The sequence below is a fragment of the Pseudonaja textilis genome, chromosome 12 (assembly GCF_049901715.1).
Source record: "Pseudonaja textilis isolate UNSWEBS1 chromosome 12, rPseTex1.2, whole genome shotgun sequence".
In the NCBI taxonomy this organism is placed as follows: Eukaryota; Metazoa; Chordata; class Lepidosauria; order Squamata; family Elapidae; genus Pseudonaja; species Pseudonaja textilis.
Genome location: NC_142001.1, coordinates 5,332,064 through 5,351,166, shown reverse-complemented (window position 1 = coordinate 5,351,166; position 19,103 = coordinate 5,332,064). Strand labels below are relative to the sequence as shown.

The following is a 19,103-nucleotide window of genomic DNA, read 5'->3' as shown; positions in this document are numbered from 1 at the left end:
CCACCAGACTTGAAATTCTAGACCTAGAAAACCTTGAATTACGCTGTCTTCAGTCTGATTTAAGTATGGTATATAAAATCATACATTGCAATGACTTACCTGTCAATGAATACTTCAGCTTCAGCCATAACAACACAAGAGCAAACAATAGATACAAACTCAAGGTTAACCGCACCAAACTTGATGGTAGGAAATACAACTTCAGCAACAGAGTGGTCAATATCTGGAATACTCCACCTGACTCTGTAGTTTCTTCTCCAAACCCCCAAAACTTTAACCTTAGACTGTCTACTATTGACCTCACCCCTTTCCTAAGAGGTCTGTAGGTGGCGTGCATAAGCGCACCAACGTGCCTACCGTCCCTGTCCTATTGTTTCTTTTATTTTTCTTATATGTACCCATTTCATGTATTCATAACTATGTATATACTTATACCTATTATCTTGTAAGTGATTGACAAATCAAATAAATAAAAATAAATAAAATAAATAAACCCCACCGCTGGATGGGGGGTGGGGGAGGCTATTTTGAGCCGTATCTGCATAAAGTCGTAAATTTCTTATTTAAAGAATTGTGGTTAAAATTCTTCAAAACGAAAATGCTACATGACAGCCACTTATCAGATCCAACTCCATCCTACCCCCCCACCCCAACACCCCAAGTGGATATTGGCAATTCGCCCATCTCTTTCAGGAATGCCTAGAGAAAGGCCAAAGGGCGGAGCTGTTCACATTGCAAACCAGCCTCAGCCCCGACCTCTTGCCATTGTTCTCCCAAATTACCTGTCCCAAGATCGGCCTTGTGTGTGCGCGCATGCACGCATCCTAGATTTTACTTGTGCCTTTAGAAGCATTTTGGCTATACTATGTGTGCCCTGGCAAAGGCCATGCTGGTAGCATTTCAGAAATAATGACAATTATTTCTGACAATCACACTCCAAAGAACGCAGAGTCTCTTCTTGAGACTTTCAAGAAGAGACTGGACTGCCCTCTGTCAGAAGTGGTGCAGGGTCTCCTGCTTGGGCAGGGGGTTGGACTAGAAGACCTCCAAGGTCCCTTCCAACTGATTATCTGTGGGGGGGTTTTCTGCAGCCCTAAAGAGAGCACAAGTCTTGGATTTGCACACAGGCCTTGCACAGGTGCAAGTGTAAGGATGAGACCGAGTACCTTTATCTTCATCTTTAACTAAGCAATGTTAAATGAGTATATGGTGTTCTCTCTTGAAATGATGTTGCTAGTTCCATGGTTTACAGAATGCCCCATGAAACCTCTGTTGATGTATTGTTCTACACCAAGGAAAAGCACAGGATACTTTCTGTGGCTCCAGGGCCTGGAGGGTTGGGAAGCTGGATAATTCACTGAGAGGTCGTAGGTTGGCACTTGTGTGTTTGGATTTATCCTCAGTGACCATTGTAGGTAGTTAATATTGCTTTTTTTATTAGAGATCTGACATGTTGTCAGCACCCACGGTCCCATCTGGGAGATAGGCAGCCAAGTACATTGATTAAATAAATGAATACATCATATTTTTAATGTTACACAAACATCAAACCTTGCTTTCGTTTAACACTGGGCACTAAACTGTTTTTAGATAAGCCACAATTGAATGGTTTCACTTAACATGCGAACCCTGAACTTTAAAAAGTTGTGCTGTGTCTTAGCAGGATCATGGTCGTTCATCTCTGCCTCGCCCAAGTTCAGTTCAACTTCTTGCAAATTCAGGTTATTTTCCTGGCAAATATCTGCATCTCTGTCTGTCTGTTTCCCACCCAATTTCTTAACTGATTAATTCTACAAAAGCAATAAAAAACAAAACAAGGAAGGAATAAAGAACAAGAACAAGAGATTTACAAGCATTATACAATTAGCCTTAAAACTTTAAAACATTAATATAAATCCTCAGTTATTATGTAATTTGATTTTTTTCACTGTTAAAATAAATCAATTTTAAAGTCAGGCAATTATGCAATTATTAACTAAAAGTATCCATTATAAATTGAGATGAATTCTGGGAACTCTCGGAAATTTGGCAAATTTAACAATTTAAAAACTGTTTTAACTGTATTATAATCTTAAATTAGGGAAAACCCAAACTTTGTATGTGGCGCATGCCCTTCCTTAAAATTGTTGTCCAAAATGGTATTCAAATATGAAAACACATTCAGCATAGAATATGCTCCCAAAACTGACCTGTTCTTGTACAGAAGGAGTCTGGCCACAATAAGCAGTGGTTTGCGGTTATCTTCTTCTACATATCTTTTAAATGATTCCCCAGCCATTTGCAGTTGAGCCAGCAAACCACGAGAGTCTAAGGCTACACCTGTGGGCTTACCTGGAAGCAAACCTTATGAAACAAGCCGGTGTAATTGATGCAAGCCTCACCTGGGAGACCGCGATCTTGTCTGACTTCAGCCCAGAAGAGGTGAGACGGAAACGAACTGCATGAACCCTTTGGACAGGCAGGTCCAACAAGGCGAAGGCGGGATAGGGCCTGTGTGGGTGCAGGCACACCTGGCGGGAGGAAGTAGAGATGCCCGAGTCAGATTAGAACTGGGAAGGCCTTGGCTCAAGTCCACCCTCAATGGCAGAAGCTCCCTGGGTGAGATGAGGCCAGCTACTCATACCTGATTCCACAGCATTCATATTGTGAGGGGGTGGAAATGGAGGGAGCATTTGAATAATTTCTTGGAACTCCCGGAAGAAGAAAGTTGGGATAGGAACAAGAGCCATGAGACATCTCACACGTGCCCAGAGGGTTATTTGCTCTGTGCAAAGACATTGACCAACCCATGGGGGTAGCGAAAGGCCGTTCTGGATCTTCCCCGAAAGCGAGTCGAGGTGGCGCCTTAGCAGAAGAGCCAGAAGGCTGGGACCGGCGGTGTGGCAGAAAGAGAGAAGGGGGAGAGAAGAGCCCAAGGAAGTTGCCCTGACAAGCTTTCCAGATTGAGCGCGTGCGAATGTTTCCCTCTTTCTTCTGGCGCATGAAATGTTCCCTCTCTCTTTACCCCACACAGGGAGCCCCGGGGGGGCTGCTCCCCCTGGTTTCCTCTCCACGACTGGCTGCCGGCGTTTCTCGGGTCCACCGGCTGTTTCTGGCTCGGAAAGGAAGACATGGCACCATGCAGGGTGTTACGCTGCTTTTAATTAGAAGTTGTTGCTTGACTGTTCAGTTTGACCGTAAAAGTTAGATTTCAGATACGAGTAAGACATTCAAAGTTAAAACTGTGAGTTGGACCCTAACTTGGTGGTATTTCGTTCCTAGTGAAACTGATGGGACTGAAGGTATGACTAACTTTTCTCTCTGGTGTCATTAAGACCTAAGCTGAGATCCCAGCCAGTAGAAGAATCGAATCATCAAGGGGGTGATGAGTAAACGTAGCAGCAGCATATGGCTGAATCCAAGCAGCTTAGCCACAGTTTGCTTAGTTAACCCAGTTGTCTGATTTGCACAACAAAGTGTATGACTACTTGTACGGGGTAACCCTCACCTCGGACTAAAAGGTCAGCCTGTTGTTACCAAACCTCCCTGTCTTACATTTCTGACATCCTTTTCCAAATCTCACCTTGAATTACCCATCTTTGAACAATCTGCTGGACTTGGAATTAACTCTCTACTTTCTCCATTACAGCAACCAAAAACCAAAACAGGAAATTAAAGGCGGCAGAGATTCAAACAAAATTGTAAGACAATCTAAAATACTGTGCTAATTGCACAGGACAGAAGAATAAACAGAGAAGGACACAAAAACATGTTTCCCTTTTATACGCCAGATATCATCATAGCAAGGGAATGGAAGGTCAAGAAAGATCAAGTGAATTGCAGTTGTTTGGCAGTAAGAGAAAAGATAGCCAGAGTAAAGTTTCCCCTCAGTTTTCATAAGTCGGATCTCGTATCGAAAGCAAGCGATTTGGAGCCTGAGTGCTGGGAGGGAGGAGGAGGGGCAGGAAAGGGAGATCATTCTGGTAAACAACTGCTGGAGTGTGAAAAGTCCTAAGAATGGACCATTCTACGAAGTAGCTTTACCTGTCAACTAGCTTCATATCCAGACTTCACTACAAAACTATGTGGTCGGGCTTTGTTTTTGGGGAGGAAAATGGTGGTAGGGAATTCTGCCTCTGCCCCCCAGCATCCATCAGTATTCATCTGGCTAGCGTCCTGTTAGTATGTGAGAGAGATGAGGGCTGTTTGGAAACTGAAACAATATTTGCTGTATGAGCAAGAAGGAGACAGCAAGGAGCCTGGGCGTGGCTTAGCTCAACTGTTCTGTACTAAAGCTGCTTGGTGCTGTGAAACTAAAACTGAAACTGAAACTCATCTCCTCTGCTTGTGTTTTGCATTTGGAAGAGATTTCTTTTCAGGTGGGGAGGGGGAGTAGAACTCCTTAGCATCAGAGCGTGTTAATAATCATAATATGGGAAATACTAATGCTCCGATGGTCATTTTGAAAAATACTTTCTTAGTGAGCACCGAGAAGCCAAGAGGAACCTACGGGCCAAATTTCAAGTTTGTAGGCTTTACGGTTCTGGAGATTTTGTGATGGTGCATGAATGGTATTTCATTTTTATAGATAGATAGATACGTAAAGGAGAATATGTGTAGCTCGGGGTTGAAATGAGGGGTCCTTGCTGTTCTCTGAGCTTGGTTGTTTTCTTTCAGAAATTACCCAGACTAGTGCTCCTGATGATGTGACCTAGTTTGGTGATGAAATGTCTGCAAAAAAAAAAACCAAGCTCAGAGAGCCACAAGGACCCTCAGTGGCTTTACCTTTTGCACTGTCTGGTGGAGGTAATGGGGTCAAGGGTTAAATTCTCAAAGGCGCACTCCTAAGGCTTTGATCTTTGGGAGGAATCACAATTTCTCTTCAGGAGAAATCGCAATAAGCTCTGGTTCTTCATTGTTTGCGCTAACAGTACCTTTGTTCAGTGGTAAAGGAAGAGACCGCTGGTTTCTTACTGCCCCTGCGGCTGCCCATCGATGGCTGTTTCTGCTATTCTCAGCAGTTATGTGAGCCGTAAACCTGTAGCACAATATGAAATTAGCAATGCAGAAATCCTTTCCCAGGAAATGTAATTTGAAAGCTTTTGTTCACTTAGAATAACAAAAAGGATCGGGGTGCAGCAGGGGGGGGGGGGAGTGTTCTTTGGGAGCTGTCAAACAGTTTCTCTAGCCAGTGCCACACAAAATGGCTCTTTAGGCCATGTGTAAGGATCATGCGTTTGGAAAATGAAGCTAGCTGATGGTAATTGCAGGGTCTCCAGAGCGGTACAAAGCAAGCTGCTTTCTTCCTTTTTGTGTAACTTGGACTGTGCTTGTAGCCGTTGAAAGTAGAATGAAAAGAACAAGAAAGCGAGCAAGGGCCACCTTAGCAATAATTACCTGACAACTGTTGGAGACCCAAGAATGGGTAGTAATATGGGGGCGCACTAGAGGGGCTGGCATAAAATGCAGAGGCACGGGCAGTTATGTGTGCTTCCAGAATGGCACATGTTCCACCTCTGTTCCGTGAGGCCCATGGGCTGCAAATTTGCTTCAGGTTCAATTTGAGGTGCTGTTTTTGACCTTGAATGCTTTTATGGTAGGGCCAGGTTACCGGAGGGACTGCCTCTCCTGAGAAGAGGTGGAAGAGGTGCACTATGGATCTCACCTGTAAAAGTTTCACCTGGCAGAACTCAGAAGGCAGGCCTGGACCCCTCTTCTCTGGGACAGCCCCAGAGGTGGTATTCAAATTTTTTAACAACCGGTTCTGTGGGTGTGGCTTAGTTGGTGGGTGTGGCTTGGTGGTCATGTGATTGGCTGGGCGTGGCCAACTCAATATCACTCACATTGAGGCACGCATCTCCTCGCCTGGCCTCTCATGACTGTGGGGATGCTGCAACAGGCGTAAGTGTGAAAAAGGGTCATAAGTCACTTTTTTCAATGGTCACTCCACACAAGCAAAGTACCAGCAAAGGAGGGGAAAAAAACTTCAGAGAAGTTCCTGAGACAGGAAGTCTAGTCCTGCCAAGAATGTAATAAGGGTTAACGGAGAGGCAGTTTCTGTAAGCAACACCAGAATGTTTCCTTCCTGCCTTCCTTACAGGATTAGGCCAGTAATTTCTTCTAACAACCGGTTCTCTGAACTGCTTAGAATGTTAGCAGCCGGTTAGCAGCTTCTCGGTGGTGCACGCAATCACCTTCCCAGTCTCTGCATCTGCCAGGACCTCGGTCCACAAGTGGAATCCTGGAAGCTGCCCAGAATCCGCCCAAGGCAGAAGTGTATACTCGACATTTCCCACATTGGCACTGTTTAAAAAAAGTGACAGCTCATTGGCCCCACGCTTCTGCAGGGTTGTTTGCAAAAATGAATTAAGCAAACGAAAATTCATAATAAACTCACTTGCTGATGAGTTGCGGGTCCCAATACCAGGATGAATCAGCTGACGACCAGCACCCAGGCAGACTGTCTGGGTGGGCTCCTCTTGATGGCAAAGATGACAGCGACACAAAGGTTTCTTTTGGTGAGAGGAAGCCCAGATAGTACTACGCACCTCTCTTTTATTGTGCAGCAAGCAGGGGGGGGTTAGGTTACATGAGGTTAGACAGGAACAGGAAACACTGCCATATAAGGTTAATCCTTATGCTATAGCTGACTCAGGTTTTTATACAGGAACAGGAATCATTGCCATATATGGCTAATCCTTATCTGACTCAGGTTTTATACAGGAACAGGAAACATTGCCATATATGGCTAATCCTTATCTGACTCAGGTTTTATACAGGAACAGGAAACATTGCCATATATGGCTAATCCTTATGCTATTGCCAACTCAGGTTTTGCACGTTGCTGTTCCTATAGTGTCTCCCTATATATGTATTGTATGTGTATTGGGTTGTCTGTGTACGTGACTTCCTACTGATGTGTCATATCGCAACAACTTGCCAAGAGCAACATCAACCATAAGAATCTCCATTCTTGTCCTGACCTAACCTTACAGCCATGTGTATGGTCCCATGAACTACACTCTGAACTCAAGACTACAAGAACAAGGAAATACTAACTTATACATTGACAGAATGTATCAAAAGCAAGACCTTCCATTTACATCCCAATAACCAACACCGCAACATCCAACATTAGGCATGCACGCCCCTTACTTCCTCCAGATCCACTACTACATATCTAAAATACAAACTACTCAATGCAAGAAGCATCGCAAACAAAATGCATGAATTCCTCATCTTACTAAGCACAGCCACATTCAATATTATATTTGTCTGTGAGACGTGGTTGAATGCATCTTTTCCAGACTCCATTATCACAGTCAGAGAATATCACGTTTATCAGTCAGATTGCAAAATCCATCGAGGAATTGCTGTCTTCTGTAAAAAATCCCTAAATCTAAGAAGGATTCTAATTACACAGGAGCTTGCTCTTCCAGAGACCATGGTCTGTGAACTGTCCTTAAATACCACTATCCGCTTCTTATTATGCTACAGAGCCCCTGATTATGCTACAGAGCCCCTGTTCATGCAAACAAACTAACTTCACTGCTGATGTGGGCTGCCTCTTGTCCACACCCTCCTATTTTCCTTGGTGACCTCAATCTACCTCTTATAGATTGGACCTTAAATGAATGTACATCCGAACCCATACATGCAACCCTGTACAATGCCGTTACTACAGTGGGACTGGATCAATCAGTAATTAACAACACTAGACTCAGCAACTGCCTTGACCTCATCTTCTGCAACAGCTCAAACTCAATTTATGACCTACAAATACAAGAACCCTTTTCAAACAGTGACAACAGTATGATTGACTTTTGTCTCAATTTATGCCCTCCCAAAGAAGATCATAATGATGGATCTCCAAAATACAATTTCAAAAAAGCCAACTATGATCTCATAGATGCCGACCTATCATCTCTTGATTGACACATTCTGTTCTTTAACTGTAATACTTCAGAAGACCATTATAATGTATTCTTACTTGAACTTGAAAGAGTCATTAAACTGTATGTACCATTAGTAACCCCTAAAAACAAAACAAAAAAACAAAAACAAATTACCCATAACAATAAAGAAACTTCAATAAAAAAAATCACTATGGCATAAAAACAAAACTAGCTATGTAGCAAACTTTAAAAACCGATACAACACCTGATGCTGACAGATAAAGGCAGAATGGACAAATTATTACGTACAAAACTTCCTACATACAAAATCTACCTGCACCTTCTAGAATTTTGTAAACTCCAAACTTAAAGACTCAAGAACCATCCCACCTTAAAGGGACCAAATGGGAAAGACCCCAGTGACCAAGCTGTTAAGGCCAACCTCTTCAACACATTCTTCAGTTCAGTCTTTGTAAACAGCAATGGCTCATGCCCCACATTTCTTAGTTGTGCCACAACTAACTGAAATGATCTACTATATATTGACTTTACAAAAGATAATGTAGAAAAGGCACTATGAAACCTAAAATCATCCCTATCTATTGGCCCCGATGGATTATATGCATACTTCTTAAAAAACATTTCCTCTGCCATAGCGGAACCCCTAAGCATTATATGTGAAATATCATTCAAAACCAGCTCTTTACCGAAACTCTTTAGCTATGGTCATCCCTATCTTCAAAAAAGGTGACACCAGCCTAGTTGAAAACTACAGACCAATCTCACTGTGTTGTGTCATGTGCAACGTCATGGAATCAATCATTAACCAATTCTTTACCCTCCACTTAGAGTCAAACAACCTACTCTCCCCAAAACAATTTGGTTTCAGGAAAAAATTGTCCTGCAACCTACAACTCCTACACTGCAAAAACATATGGACTACTCTACTCGACCAGGGTAAAGCAATAGATGCGATTTACATAGACTTCTGCAAAGTCTTCGATTCAGTGGTACATGACAAACTACTATTAAAACTAAACTCTTACAGCATTTCCAGATCCCTTCGTAAGTGGATTACTGCATTCCTGTCAAACAGGCAGCACATAATAAAAATAGGGAGCGCTACATCAAACCCTGCTCCAGTTAACAGTGGTGTCCCCCAAGGTAAGCGTTCTAGGACCCACACTCTTTATACTCTATATAAATGACCTTTGTGATCACCTTATTAGCAACTGTGTCCTCTTCATGGATGATGTAAAACTATTCAACACCCCCGACAATGCTACTGTTCTTCAAAGTGACCTTGATTATGTGTCTGAATGGTCAAACATTTGGAAACTCCAAATCTCGACCAACATGCTCTGTCCTACACATTGGTAAAAAAAAAAAATCACTTCACCAAATACAAGCTAGGTGGATATGACCTCATTGATGACCAGGACCTCGGAGTACTCATATCTAATGATCTAAGCAGTAGAGCTGTAGCATTGCCACAAAGGCATTAAGAGTTGTAAATCTAATCTTATGAAGCTTCTCCTCTGGAAATATTGAATTGCTAACTAGGGCATTCAAAACCTTTGCTAGACCAATACTCGAATACAGCTCATCTGTCTGGAATCCACACTGTATATTGGATATTAATACAATTGAGCGAGTCCAGTAGCATTTCACGAGAAGAGTACTACACTCCTCTGCTTGCAACAGAATACCCTATACCACCAGGCTTGAAATTTTGGGCTTGGACAATCTTGAACTACGCCACCTACAGTTGAACTTACGCATAGTACACAAAATTATCTGCTACAATGTCCTACCAGTCAATGACTACTTCAGCTTCAACCGCAACAATTCAAGAGCACACAACAAATACAAACTCAATGTTAACCATTTGAAACTTGATTGCAGAAAGTACGACTTCAGCAACAGAGTGGTCAATGCCTGGAATGCACTTCCTGACTCTGTTGCATCCTCTAACCCCCGCTCCTTTAACCACAAACTATCCACTATTGACCTCACCTCATTCCTAAGAGGTCTGTAAGGGGCGTGCATAAGTGCACCACCGTGCCTCCTGTCCCTGTCCTATTGTCCCTATTTATTTGTACCTATTTCCTGTATTCTTACTGATGTTTTAACTTATACCTATTATCTTGTAAGCGATTGACAAATCAAATAAATAAATAAATAAAAACTTAGAATCTCATGGCTGCCCCTTTCAATGAGGACAGCCGGGTCCTTTTTATCCCCCACCCCCACTGGAACGTTCCCTTAGAGTGGGGTTAACTTGCTTTCCTTTGGTCCAGAGTTAGTAGAAAGCCAGCAGGATTGATGCTGTCCAACAGCCACACTTTAATCTGCCTGTCGAGGGAGGGTTCTGAGCACCTCTATCACCCGATTGGTTGATTCCTAAGTCCTTCTCACCAACTGTTATTATGAAAAGCATCACCAGTTGCTTTTTTGTGGCCCAGGATGGATTGAACATGGACAGGGGCTGAGGACAGAGGGTTTAGCCCCTTGTCAAGTTGCCCAAGATGGAGGTGTGCTTGTCCCACACTGTTTCTGAGCTCAGCTCTGCAGTCTCCCCGAGGGAGATCATGCAGCCCACGGCAAGAGTGCCCTGCTGCCTTCTCTTCGACCTTTCCTCTGCCCCGCTGACCTGTCCACTTGGCTACCTTACCAGTTTTTCTATTGCTTGGGCTAAAGAAAAGAAACCGCCATAATGCTGGAACATCTCAAATTAGGAAGTGTTGCCAAGCCAGAGCCTCCCGGAAGCATCCCTTGGAGCATGCAGGAAGGTTTTGCTCTCTTCCAAAAGAATAAAACAACACAAACCAGCCTCCTGCAAAGCCAGCAATACATCTCTTTCCCAGTGCAAATTGACAGGCAGCTCTTATTTGACAGATCAGGGATTCAGCTTATGGAAAACCATGGACCAGCAGGAGCCCCAGAGAGGTCCTCCTTCCATTCTAGATCTGGACTGACCCTCTGATTTCTTCACTCTCTGCCTGGAATGTTCCAAGAGACTATAGCAGTGTGACTTACGTTGCTAAACATGGAACATGGCTTGTTCGGCCTGCCTGGAGTCTACAACTCTTCAACCAACTTCTGGAGGCAACTGGCTATGTTGGAATCTCAGTCTTCTTATCTTTGGAATATTAGACATTGTGGCATGTGAAATCTCTTCTCTTGAGTAATAGGCACTGGCAGCATTACTTAAATTCAACAGCATGACCTTGACACTAATTAATGATTAGATAGTTGTGCCTATGCCTAGGTAAATAACATCCATTCACAGTTAGCAAATTATATGTATTTCAGCTTCCAAATACTCATGATAATATTAACATAAGGATTGGCCCTGCACATAATTTAATTTTATCCATTTGATAAGGAAGAAATATTTGTTCTATCTTTTTAATCTATCTGTAAGAAAATCCAACTTGTAATTTCTAGGCACTTCTTCTGGTGCAAACTTTGACTTAATTAAGATTTTTTTTTTTTTTGCTTTTAAATGACTGATGATTACCAGGAGATACAGAGTGGGCTGTGGAGAAACCCTCATTGATTAATTATATTGCTGTTTCTGGAAACTAAATTCCACATTTAGGTATATTTTTAACATTTGGATAGTGATTGCAGTTAAAGTCATTTGATAAGATGTATTTATTTACAACATTTATAAAGCTACTTTTCTTATAACCAACTCTGGACAACTCCCAAGAATATAAACTGGTCTTAAAACCCAGTTTGGGATCTTCTCAGTTGACCTGCCACATTCTGGGCAAGTGGAGGCTGTTCTTGTGCACTTTTTCGGAGCAAGGAGCAGTGGTGGTATTCAGCCGGTTCGCACCGGATCAGGCGAACCAGTAGCAAGAATTTGGCATGGGTCGCTGAACCGGTAGCAAGTTCTCACGCCTCCAATGCTCGCTTACTCGCCCGCCTGACATTCGCCTAAGGTATTTCTTTTTTTCCCCTCCCAACAATCAGCTGTGCATAGATCAGCTGTGCCGGGATTCTCCTTACGGAGGCCCAGGAAGGCTAAAAAATGGAGGGAGGAGCTCAGCACCCCTCCATTTTTTGCCTTCCAGAGCTCCAGGGGACCCTTAGTGGAACAAAAACACCCTCCCGAGGCTCCTCTGAGGGTAGGAAACTCCCCAAAATGGGTGGGGGGTGGCAAAAAAGCAAAAAAACCCCAAAAAACCACACCCACCCAGTCACATGGCCATGCCCACCAAGCCACGCCCACAGTGCTCAAGTCTTCTGAATCTTGAGTCTATCATCTAAAGTGTGAGCTATTCCCCGCAGCCTGGTGTCATCAGCAGATGTTATGAGCTCCTCTTCTCTCCCTTCATCTAGACCATTCATGAAGACATTAAAGAGATCTGGGCCTAAGACAGAACCCTGGGGTTCCCCACTACATGCTACCCTCCATGGGGATGCAGCTCCATCGGGGACAACCTGCTGAATGCGATCGGTCAGCCCGTTCCGAATCCATCTGGGCGTGGTACTATCTTTCCCACATTGCTCTATCTTACCAAGAAGTAGGCTGTTGTCTGCTTTGTCAACATCTCTGCAAAGCACACCGGAAGCAATAGAATGAGTATGAACTTGGCAAAAGGAGAACCTTTCAGGGCAGCCTTTTGCTTCATTTAGAAGGCAAATGCAGGCGACCGACGGGCTTCCCACAGAGGGAGTGGAGAACCTCTGCAGGCAATTACTTTGCTAACTCTTGTGCACTCAATAGAAACCTCGCAGTGTAGAGGAACCTCAACACCATCACATTTTAATTTGTTACCAAGAGGTGTATGAGAAAGGAGCTGTTAAAAAGTCTCTTAGGAAGATTTGGAGAAATTGAGACCGTCTCTCCTTTTCTTCGCTTCTATGCCCTGGCTGATACTCAAGCGTGCCGGGTCTTTCCTCTCTACCTACGAGGGCACCAAGCTCCTTCCCAGGGCATTCGGCCTTGTTTCACCTTCAGTACCAATGTGTTATGTACGGTCGGTGGGTCCCATTAAGACACGGGGCTCGAGTGGTGAACAACAGCTCTTTATTAAGGAGGCAGATTCTGAGACAGCAAACCCAGCTGCGGCAGCCCTTTTTATAGAGCCGGCCGCGGCTTGGCAGCCTATGACAGTCTTTCAAGCTTGCCGCGCTTGGTTTCACCCAATCGCAGCAAGCCCTGTACGAACCAATCAGAGATGTTCATATCGTCCAATCATGGCCCGGGTTTCACGGACCAATCAGATTTGCAGTTCTACAAGCCTGCTAGTATGGAACACAATACTCAGAGCAATCTATTTTCCTTAAAGGTTTTTAAATCTTGTTATGATGCCTGCAGAACCTGAAAGAGCAGATTGATAAGTAATTATGTTCATCTGTTAGCTGACAGGGGGTTTGCGGGGGTTTTTTGGTCTTTTTTCCGTATCCCCGTTGGATTAATTTGATGATTTTCTAAATTCATTGCTTTTTTATATTTGTACTTTTGATTGTTTATTACCTTAGCTTTTAATATTTTATTTTTATGTTACTGCCTTTACATATGTCTTATGTCATCTTGTTTTAGTGGTTATTGAAACGATGTTGATTATATAAAGTTATCAAGCCTTGCAACGTAGTCCAGACAGGAAGCCCAGCCAGAGCAGCATTGACACAGAGGGAAGGAAGCTGTGGGGACTCCCCAAGGCTGTCTCTCGGGCCCAGGAGGACTCTTCAATACTGTTCTGTACAGACATTTGAATACTCGAAATCCGGCAGCCCGGATTGGCTAAAGCGCACGGCCACCGGATTGGCTGAGTGCGCGGCACTGATTGGTCGTTCGGAATCGACCGCGATTGGCTGAGCCGATCGCGGGTGATTCAAAACGACCCGATTGGCCGCAGCACTCCGGCAGAAAGTGCTTTTAAGCCGCGCTTCTTCCCCACTCTCCCCACTTGTGTTTTACCCTAATAAATGAGCTGAACCAAGTCACTGACTCGCGTCCTTTGTTCGTATGAGATATACGACACTGGCGACGAAGGTGGGATCTTAAAACAAGTCCCACACCGCACGTGGCCCACGGAACCGCAACCGGCAGCATGGCCAGCGGCAACGTGCCACCCGCTCCCTTCAACCAAGCTACGGAGGATTGGGAATCGTACATAGACCGATTCCTCATGTTCCTGGAGAGTAGCAACCTCAAGGACGCGAACGGGCAGAGGAAAAGGGCCGTCTTCCTCACACACTGCGGGCCCGCAGTGTTTAAAATGGCAAAAGCCCTCGCCAAGCCGCTCGACGTAAAGGCCATGGACTGGGCTGATCTCGAACCGCTGCTGAGGAGCCACTAGCACCCGCCGTGCCCACCCTCATCCGCCGGCATGAATTCTACCGCCGCGATCAGAAGCAAGGGGAGAGCGTCAGCAACTTTGTGGCCGACCTCAGAGACCTCGGGGGCCTGTGCGGGTTCACCGATCTCGATGAAGGCCTGCGGGACCGCGTCGTCCTCGGCCTCCGGGACCCCGTCCTGCAGAGCCGGATCATGGCAAAGGGCGACATCTCCCTCGCCGACGCCCTTGCCGAAGCCACCGCAGCAGAAGCGACCCGGAAGTCAGCGGCCCAATTGCGGCAAGCCGGCACCGCGGAGCGACCCGCCATGACCGAAGCGACCGCGACCCCCGAGAACCAGTCCGGATTCGACCATCGAGCAGCCGCCTCCACACATCATGGCGATCTCGAATCCCCCTCCGACTCAGAAGATGACGAGGAGGACATCCACCGGCTGCAGACGGGACGCGACCGGCGCGAGCAACGGAACCGAAAATCAAAGTTCCAGTGCGCCGGCTGCGGCGGCGAACACCCGCGGTCGGAATGCCGGTTCTTTGATGCAATATGCCGGCATTGCGACAAGCGGGGCCACATCGCCAAGGTCTGCTGTTTCAAACGGAACCACAGCCCCCGCCACCGAGACGGCAGCCCATGGAGACGCGACAATGCCAGACGCGACAACACCCCCAAGGAACCGCGACCGGGATAGCGAGCCGTTGGAGCCGGGAAGCGAGGAGCCGCCGTTTCAACGAAAACCGCCAGCGCGAGGAAACGCACCAGACGGTCATCGTTGGCCATTCCTCCAACTGGGATGGCCGGAAGGTCCACGTGGAGGTCGCCATCGAAGACCGCCCCTGCAAAATGGAAGTCGACTCCGGATCTTACCTATCCATGGTTGCGTGGCGGGAAATTAAGCGGCTAGTACCCTCCATGAAACGGCACGAGCTGGAGAGCCAGAAGCTCATCCTCAAAGACTACCAGGGGAATCGCATCCCGTGGTAGGGACCGGGAACTTCAAGGTCACATTTAAAGGGCGCACCGAAATACTACCCTAACCATCGTCGAGCGAGACCGCCCCAGCCTCCTGGGACTTCAATGGTTCGCGCCGTTGGGACTAGAAGTGACCGGCACCAACCACGTCGCCGAGGCGGACTGGGAGGAGCAGCTCGTGCGCGAGTTCCAAGAGGTCTTCGACGGAAACCTAGGCAAGTACCGGAGGCCCCCAATATCGCTTCAGCCTTGACCCCACCATTGCCCCTATCCGCCTCAAACCCCGGCGAGTGCCTTTTGCCCTCCGCCCCAAAATCGATGAGCAATTAAATAAGCTCATCGAGCAGGGAGTCCTCGAGCCAACGGACCATGCCCGATGGGAGACCCCTATAGTCACCCCGATAAAGCCAGATGGGTCGGTGAGAATCTGTGGGGACTATAAGGCCACCCTGAACCGTGCGCTACAACAAAGCGCCTACCCCGTCCCAGTAGTGCAACACCTTCTACACTCACTGTGGGGGGGGCAGGGTTTTCGCCAAACTCGACCTGGCCCAAGCCTATCAGCAACTGCCGGTCGACGAGGAAACCGCAGAAGCGCAGACTATAGTCACACACCGAGGGGCATTCCGCTACAAGAGGCTCCAATTCGGAGTCAGCGTAGCCCCGGGGGTATTTCAAAGCCTAATGGAGAGGCTCCTCCGGGGCATAAAAGGGTAGTACCCTATTTTGACGACGTGTTGGTAGCCGCGGCCGACCAGAAACAATTGGAGGGCCGCCTAAGGGAAGTACTGCAAAGATTCCAAAGTGCAGGACTAAAAGTTAAGAGGGAGAAATGCCAACTGCGCACGGCACGGGTCGAATTCCTGGGGTACCTACTAGATCAGCACGGAATCCACCCCACCGAGGGCAAAATAAAAGCCGTCAAAGAAGCCCCAAACCCAGAAACAAAACTGAGTTACAAGCGTTCCTGGGGTTGATTAATTTCTACAATGTTTTCCTGCCCCAAAAGGCGACCGTGGCGGAACCGTTGCATAGGCTGCTCGACAAGGCAGCCACCTGGACGTGGGGAGACGAGAGAGGGCGCTTTCAACAAAACCAAGGACCTTCTCACATCGGACGCTGTCCTCATCCAGTACAGCGAGACACTCCCCATCACGGTAACGTGCGACGCATCACCCTTCGGCGTAGGAGCCGTCCTCAGCCACACCTCGCCACCAGAAAGAAGCACCCATCGCCTTTTCTCAAGGACCCTTTCAAAACCCGAAAGAAACTACAGCCAATTGGACAAAGAGGCTCTAGCAATCGTCGCAGCCGTAAAGAAATTCCACGAATACCTTTACGGCAGGACTTTCTCCATAATCACGGACCACAAACTGCTGCTGGGAATACTGGCGGAGACCGGGCCACCCCAATCATCCTCTTCCCAAGGATGACAAGGTGGTCCAATTTCTCGCCGCCTACAATTACCGGCTAATCCACCGCCCGGTAAGTCAATCCCGCACGCGGATGCCCTCAGCCGCACACCATTGCCCACCCTGGACGCTGACCCAGCATCCACCACATCCACCCTGAGCATTGAGACCTTACCCAACCTACCCCTGACCGCGTCAGACATTGCCCTAGCAACCAATAAAGACAAACGTCTGGCGCAGGTCCTAAGATGGGTGGGAAAAGGGTGGCCAGAGAAGGACGTGGACAACGAGTTCAAAGCTTACCGGAACCGACAAACAGAGCTATCAACGCAGAAAGGCTGTCTACTGTGGGGGGACAGAGTCATAGTCCCAGAAAAATTGCAAAAAGAAGTCCTGAGCATGCTGCACGAAGGGCACCCCGGCATCGTTAGGACAAAAGCCCTGGCCAGAAGTCACGCCTGGTGGCCAGGGATGGACAAGGAGATCGAAGCCTGGGTGGCCTCCTGCAAGCAGTGCCAGGAATCAAGACCAAACCCCCCTGCCGCCCCGATCCTGGAATGGGAAACCCATCGGTGGCCATGGTCCCGAATCCACGTAGATTTCGCGGGACCAACCAGAGGACACACCTTCCTGGTAACCGTAGACGCTTACTCCAACTGGCTGGAGGTAAGCAACATGAAGACAACTACCACAGACGCCGTCATCAGAGAACTCAGCAAGCTCTTCGCAACCCACGGCCTTCCCGATGTCATCGTGTCAGACAACGGCCCCCAGTTCACCGCGCTACCCTTCGAGAAATTCTTGGCAGAACGAGGGATCCGACACGCATTAACGGCACCGGCGCACCCTGCGGCGAACGGAAGGGCGGAGAAAATGGTCCAATTCACAAAAAAGACCATCCAAAAGATCGAAACCGGGACATACAAGACAAAAATAAACCGGATGCTACTAATTCAGCACATAACCCCGAGCACTACGACGAACAAGAGCCCAGCGGAGCTACTAATGGGGAGGAAATTGCGATCACCGCTCGACCGTTTGCACCCCACATACAACCCGGAAAGACCCCCTGACTCCACCAGCAAACACAGAACATTCGCACCGGGAGACAGGGTCTATGCAAAAAACCTTACCGGGGACCCCCTCTGGATACCGGCAACGATCACCCAAGCAACAGGCCCACACTCGTACCGCCTTCAAACTACCGACGGACGAGCGTGGAAACGCCACATCGACCAATTGAGAGCAAGAACCACCGCGGGAAATACAACCGACACGGAAATACCAGACACTGAAAGGAACCGGCAAAACACCAACCAAGAGGGGAGGGAAGCCCCCAAAGAACAAAAAGAACAAACCCACCCAAAAAGAAACCAGCAGTACTCACCACCTGAAGAACCGGAGAGCGACCCACTCGAAGCCTCACCTGGAAGGAGCAGCCGAGCCAGCTCAACCGACCCCGGAAGCCCGAGCGGGAGCAGCCAAGCCAGCTCAACCAGCCCGGAAAAGCCGAGCGGGAGCAGCGAAGCCAGCAGCTCGACCAACCCGGGGAGACCAGGAGGGAGCCGCGGCGAAAGGCCTGACACACCCTTCCAGGCGGTTCCATCAACGAGGCGGTTCCATCAACGAGGCGGAGAGCGACAGGAGTCCCACCCGAACCGGCCGACAGCCAGGAGACAACTGACCAGCGCAAGTCAAGTCGGAAAATACGGAGCCCCGCCTACTTACGGGACTACGTCACGTAGGACCAAACCAAGAGGGGAGGGGTGTTCTGTACAGACATTTGAATACTCGAAATCCGGCAGCCCGGATTGGCTAAAGCGCACGGCCACCGGATTGGCTGAGTGCGCGGCACTGATTGGTCGTTCGGAATCGACCGCGATTGGCTGAGCCGATCGCGGGCGATTCAAAACGACCCGATTGGCCGCAGCACTCCGGCAGAAAGTGCTTTTAAGCCGCGCTTCTTCCCCACTCTCCCCACTTGTGTTTTACCCTAATAAATGAGCTGAACCAAGTCACTGACTCGCGTCCTTTGTTCGTATGAGATATACGACAAATACCTTCATCGAAGATCTAGATGAGGGAATAGAACTCATTGGATTTTCAGACAGTACCAAGCTGGCAGGAATAGCCAACACTTTATAAGAGAGTCTTAAAATCCCAATGGATCTCAAAAGACTTGAGCTTTGGGCCTTGTCCAACGACATGAAATTGAATATGGAGAAAAGCAAGGTTTTACAGCTAGGCAGGATAAATCAAAGGTACAAGTACAGACTAGGCAAAACCTGGCTCAAAAATAGTAACCGTGAGAGGGACCTTGGGGTCTTAGTGGACAATCACATAAATACTAGCCAGTCATGTGCTGCAGCACCCCAAAAAAACCAACAGTGTCCTAGGCTGCATTAACAGTGGAATAGAATCAAGATCATATGAAGTGTTGATTCCACTATATAATGCCTTAGTAGTAAGATCACACTTGGAATACTGCATCCAGTTTTGGACACCATAATGTTAAAAAGACGTAGAGACT

At 47.2% G+C, this 19,103-nt stretch overlaps 1 long non-coding RNA gene across 1 annotated transcript; it reads right to left on the bottom strand.

The window, feature by feature from the left end:
• Positions 1 to 1,360: 1,360 nt before the first annotated feature.
• LOC148124767 (uncharacterized) lies at positions 1,361 to 11,031 on the bottom strand. The gene is made up of 3 exons (XR_015745010.1): positions 10,914 to 11,031; positions 2,382 to 2,510; positions 1,361 to 1,790 (listed from the first exon to the last, which is right to left on the bottom strand). It is a non-coding gene; the product is annotated as an uncharacterized LOC148124767 (long non-coding RNA).
• Positions 11,032 to 19,103: the final 8,072 nt, after the last annotated feature.